We start from the raw sequence: 6,559 nt of genomic DNA on the forward strand, positions 1-6,559 counted from the left end.
GATCGACTGTGCAAAATCCTGCTGATGGGGCCAGTAAGATGAGGCGCAGAACAGACCCCGCTGTGCGGCGTTGGGGGAGAGGATCCACAGCGTTCATCATATTCTCGAAATGATCTATGGCCACCAAGGAGGTTAAAAAACAAAATTAACATGGGACATGCTGTCCGATAAATTAGTATTTCTTTTCAGTCTGTTTTTGACGGAGAATCAAAACATGAGAAATATGTTTCATTGACCTAAAATGGCCTTAGAAATTAAAAAAAAAAAAATGCAAGAGAAAGACCTGGCTTTCTCCTGTCCCGTATGAAGGCAGTGAACAGTGGCCCAGAAGAGATGAGGGATTCTCAGATCTGGAAGGGCATGAGCGTACACACCCGGGTGAAAAATGCCGGCTAGTAGGTCACATGCCAATCTCTAGCTTAGAATTCCATACTGTCGGCTGAATATTGGCATCAACATTTTCCCTGACGCTTCAAAAAAGAAGCAAGATTGGTGGAGAATTTTTTAAAATAAATTTATTTATTTTATTTATTTATTTTTGGCTGCGTTGGGTCTTCATTGCTGCGTGTCGGGTGTTGCCGTGCTGGGGCTTCTCATTGAGGTGGCTTCACTTGTTGCGGAGCACGGGCTTCAGTAACAGTGGCTCTCAGGCTCTACAGCCTAGGCTCAGTAGTTGTGGCGCAAGGGCTTAGTTGCTCCACGGCATGTGGGATCTTCCCAGACCAGGGCTCAAACCCATGTCCCCTGCCTTGGCAGGTGGATTCTTAACCACTGCGCCACCAGAGAAGCCCTGGTGGGGAATTTTTTGTGATGCTGAAAACACAGGTTACGTTGAACAGATCTTGCTAAGATCCACTAGCCCTGGCAGAACTTTTGTGACAATGCTAAACACAGTACACTCAAGGATGCTTTCCTTTTTTTTTTTTTTTCTGTCTACAAGAAATGCACTCTGTTTGGGGGTGGGGGGTGTTTGTTTTTCCTCCAGTTTTGTTGAGATATAATTGATAACCAGCACTGTGTAAGTTTAAGGTGTGCAGCATAATGATTTGACTTGCATACATCATGAAATCATTACCACAATACGGATAATTAACAGAGTAGTTCTAACTGGCCACAAATTAAACCGCAAGAGAACTTCAATACATTCTGAGAAAAATAAGAATAGATCTGCCCTTTGAAAAACCATAACTTGTGCAATTGTCCAGAGCAATCATTTATGAAAGTGACAAAAACATAGCCTAAAAGAAAATGTTTTTCGTCCTCCTTCTCTTCTGGCGTTGATTCACCAGTCCTTTTCTTCCCAGTGCCCCCTTGAAGTGCACTTTCTAGAGCAATGTGCCTTGGGCAAGGGGCAGCAAATCAACTGAAATAGGTCCTGACATACATCAGTGACTTTGGCCTAAATGTCTCATGAAATTCTACACTAACTGACTCGATAAGCCTGCCATGAAAATGAAAAAAACAAAATCATTCTATATCCCAGTTATCGATTGCTACATAACAGACAACCCCAAAACTTAATTAAATGGCTTAAAACAACAATTTTTTATCTCTCATGGCTCTCTGGTTGACTGGGCTCAGCTGGGTGGTTCCTGCTTGGGGTCTCTCATGTGGTTGCAGTCAGATAGCAGCTAGTTGGACGTCCAACATGGCTTTTTCATGCACATATTTGATGGCTTAGCTGCAATGGCTGGAAGAAATGGGCTGGCTGGGCAACTCTTTCTCTCTCTCTCTCTCTCTCTCTCTCTCTCTCCCTCTTTCCACGTGGCCTCTGAGAGATAACAGAATATGCCAGCACAAAATGTGCCCCTTTGGTATAAAGATTATTTTGAGCTGTAAGTATTTGAGAAGAAGCAAACACAAAAAAAACCTCTGTGCCTTCCCTCTGTTTGCCCAAAAGCAGGACATAAATTTGTAGAGATGTCCCCACCCTCCTCTACCAGAAAGAACAAAAATTAATCACCGAAAACAACCCTAGACGCTTGTCAGCCCAGAGATGACACTAAAGGAATCCACATAACCCACTTTACTCACTAACCTCTAACTTCTGTTAGTTCCCCCATATATTTGCCTTCTCACAATCTGCTGCCCTAGAAACTCAAAGTCTTTCGCTTTGGTTTCACCCGTCTCTAAAAATGTACTGCTTTTTTGTTAAGATGCTCTATAACCCTGAGTTATAACCACTCATTTGAGTTACTCATCTCTGAGTGCTCCCATGTGTATGCATGATGCATGAGTTAATAAACTGCTGTTGGTTTTTCTCTTGTTAACCTCTCTTTTGTCAGTGTAATTTACAGAGACCCAGCCAATGAACCTACAATGGGTAAATGGAAAAGAGATCCTTTTCCTTCCCTTCACCTCTCTGCATGGCTAGCTTGGGCTTCCTCACAGCATGGCACCTTAGGGTATTTGAATTTCTTACGTGGAAGCTGGCTTGCCTTGCCGTGAGGGTTCCACAGACGCAGGCTAACGCGGCACAGCTTTTTATGACCTAGTATTGGAAGTCACATAACATCACTTCTATGACATTCTATTGGTAAAAAAATGAGTCACAGGGCCAGCCCAGATTCTAAGGGAGGGAACTACATTTCCCTTCAGATTCCAGGAGTAGGGACTTCCCTGGTGGTCCAGTGGTAAAGAATCCGCCTTACAGTGCAGGGGACTTGGGTTCGATCCCACATGCCGCGGGGCCACAAGTACTGAGCTCGTGCACCTCACCTAGAGCCCGCGTGCCGCAAGCTACAGAGCCCACGAGCTCTGGACCCCACGCGCCACAACTAGAGAAGAGAAAAACCGCACACCACAACTAGAGAGGAAGCCCGCACACCGCAACGAACATCCCACGCACCTCAATGAAGATTGCACATGCCGCAACTAAGACCCGATGCAGCCATAAATAAATTAATAAATAAATCTTTAAAAAAACCCACAAATTCCAGGAGGAGTGGCGCATTGGGACCATCTTTGGAGACTTGCTACCATCACATCTTTTTCTTTTTTTTTTTAATGTTCTTAGCAGCATTGTTCTTAATAGCCCAAACTGGAAACAACCCAAAAGTCCACCAACAGTAGAATGGATAAATAAAATGTGGTATACACAATAGAGTATTATGTAGCAATGAGAATAAGTAAACTGCAATTATACACAGTAACATAAATCATTACAGTAAATGAAAAAAAACAAGCTACTAAAATTCCTATAGTGTGATTACACTTACATAAAAGTCCAAAACAGATAAGATCAAATAATACTGTTTAGATATGCACACATAGTGGTAAAACTCTAAAGAAAAAGGAAACGAATTGGGGAGTTGGAGCGGTTATAAGTGGGGTGGGACACGCAGGAGAGCAGGTAGTGTTCTTCTTCTTGAGCTGGTGCTGACTGCATGGATTTGTGTTTATAGTAATTATCTAAACCATAATTTCCGCTTCATGGACTCTCCTGGTCACATGTTATGTTTCATAATGAAAACAATATTTAAAAAGAAGAGGAACAAGGAGTAATAGGAAGAGGGAAGAAGAGAAGAAAGAAGAAGGAGAAGAAGGAGGTGGAAGTAGAGGTGGAGGTGAAAGAGGAGAAGGAGGTCTACCACCACATCTTGGCAAACTTTTAATTAAGCCCATTCACTTTATCAGTCTATTCTGCCGGGGTTCTTTTTTTCCATTTCCAACCACCTTGATGGTCTTTTAAGAAGTTCACATTTCGATTTATATAAAATTTTGCACCCTCCCAGCACATAGATGTGTTCGCCAACTCCAAAGCTCCTGCAGAAGACAATTTTGGTTGATGCTAAATTATCGAGAAGGCTAGTAAACACTGTCCTTTATAAGAATGTCTTATGATTTCAAATGGGGCACACCTGGAGAGCACCAAAGCCAATTTTTTTCAGCAATTACTACTTCTGGACCGAACAGTGAACTTTCATCAGTCAACCCTTATCAGAGAGTCCAGGGAGAATATATTGCTGTTGTTTTTAAGAACTGTAATATATTTCTACATGCAGGTGCTAAAGAAAATGAAATGAAAGAATTTTTTTAAATCAGGAGAATATTGATTCCAGTCAATTCATAGTGCGGCAGACCTCTGGAATCTACGGTTCAAAGGCGGAAATCTAAGTAAAAGGAATATTGATATTGCATCAGTTGTGTTATAAAGCAATATGTGCACGTAGCATTCGATATTGAGAAGAGCTTTTCAAATGTTCTGATGATAGTACATCCTTGGGTGAGGCGAGCCTGAGAGTTTAGGAGGGGTCATATCCTGACACATAGATAGGCATTCTTGGCTCTGTGCAGCACGATGGGCAGACAGGAAGGACCAGCTCTGAGAATTAGACCTGCCCTTGGGTGTCACCAGATACAAAGGGAAAGGGTTGGGCCAGCTGCCAGCATACAGTGGTTGAAGCCTGTGCTGATAGCCACCTAGAGTCCAGTGTGATAGTTACATTTATTGCCATGTAACACACACACACACTCCACTCAAATGATATATACTACTCTAATTCCAAAGCACTCCATGAATAAATGATCATTTGAAATTTGTTAGCTAATGGGTTAGAAGTGGGATTCAATAACTGGTGGTTCACTAACCTGTAACACTGTTATGCATAGTATTAATAATTATACAGAAATATTGAAAACAGGCTAAGTTATACACTGTTACAAAAGAGCAACAAAGATATTAAAATAGCAGCTTAGCTTAATGGTACAAGCAATTTCACTTCATCTTCATGAACTTCCTTCCCATACTATCTAATCTACCCCAGATTCATTTCCTACATTATTTAATTACTATGCTAGGGACTTCCCTGGTGGTCCAGTGGTCCAGTGGACTCTGCACTTCCACTGCAGGGGGCCCGGGTTCGATCCCTGGTAGGGGAAATAAGATCCCACAAGCCACAAAGCACGGCCAAAAAAAAAAGTTTTAAACAAAAATTACTCTGCTAATTCTATGAAACACCCTACATCTGAGTAAATAATACATCTGGGAAGTATCTAAATGAATAACACACCTAGAAAGATACAGGAAAAGTTAGAAATATCCTGGTAATCTGACATTTGCTGCCAATCTGCTCATGCTAGGGGACCACAATAGGACAAATAGAGAGGCCACTTCTCCCCAGTGCCAGGAGAGTGGAACACAAATGTCACAGCACAGATGAGTTTTACAGGTACTGTGACTACTTGCTCATGCATCCATCAAAATGTTTGCTGCTTGTCTTATTCTACCTTACATTAGACTTGCTCTGTCTGCATATACTTCATATGCAATCAGATTTAATCTATATTATGAATTGCTTTTCAATCACTAGCATCGCCTGTATATGTGACTTCATTTTCCAATAAATATGTTGCTTTGTTGTCTATTATATACTAGCTTACATTGCTACCAATATACTTGTTTTTAGCTATACAATTTTCTATTTTATTTTCAGGGTTGGTAGACATTGTTTTTTTTTCCGTTATGGCTTATTACAAGATATTGCATATAGCTCCCTGTGCTATAAAGTAGAACTTTACCTATTTTATATATAGGTAGATGTTGTTGAATATCCAGGATTTATGATTTAATATTTCCATTTCATAGAATCAGTATACTTTATTTGACGTGCAAAATAATCCTTTTTCCCTAAAATCAACTTTAAATCAATTTTCAATGCTTCTATGTAAAAGAGTACAAAAAAGTAAAACCTTTCCAACAGAATTGGGAGGTGCTATATATATCTGCAGCGTAGTAATTAATGATAATAACAACATTAACTGCCGTGTTGAGCACTGAACAATTTATATCTGTTACCTCACTTAATTTTCTTTTCTAAAAAAATTATTGTATTGAAGTATAGTTGATTTACAATGTTGTGTTAATTTCTGCTGTACAGCAAAGTGATTCAGTTACAGGTTTATACACATTCTTTTTCATATTCTCCTCCATTACGGTTTATCACAGGATATTGAATATAGTTCCCTGTGCTCTACAGTAAGACCTTGTTGTTTATCCATCCTGTATACAGTTTGCATCTGCTAATCCCAGACTCCCAATGCATCCCTCCCTCATCCCTACCTCCCTCTTGAAAACCACAAGTCTGTTCTCTATGTCTCTCAAATTTCTGAATAACATCTGGATGATCCGAGGCAGGGTAATTGTGTGTCACAGCAGATGATGACATCGTGTAACAAGGAGTCCAAGAATTTGAAATATTTGAAAATCCAACTAGCCACGTCGCCAGAGGCACTGAGGTTTGTTCTTTGTGAAGTAAGCCTGCAGAATAAACCCACTTATCCAGCAGTTTTAGCTAACCATTTCAATACACTTGTGACCCCACTCGCAAAAGTGTTAAATTACCAGGTACCAATGTACCAGGTAAAGACACGGAAAGAGGTAGAGAATGAGGCTGGACGGCTCACCTTGGGGTGAAGCCTGTCCCGAGGTTTTCTGGTCTGGGTGGGGCATGGCTGTGTGGGGCAGAGCGTTAGATGCAGAATTTGTCTTCTTTTTTCAGAGGTGGAGTAAGAGGAGTTTTGTCTCCACACCTTCCACACTGGGAAATTTTTTATCTTT

The sequence above is a fragment of the Delphinus delphis genome, chromosome 18, assembly GCF_949987515.2.
Source record: "Delphinus delphis chromosome 18, mDelDel1.2, whole genome shotgun sequence".
Lineage (NCBI taxonomy): Eukaryota > Metazoa > Chordata > Mammalia > Artiodactyla > Delphinidae > Delphinus > Delphinus delphis.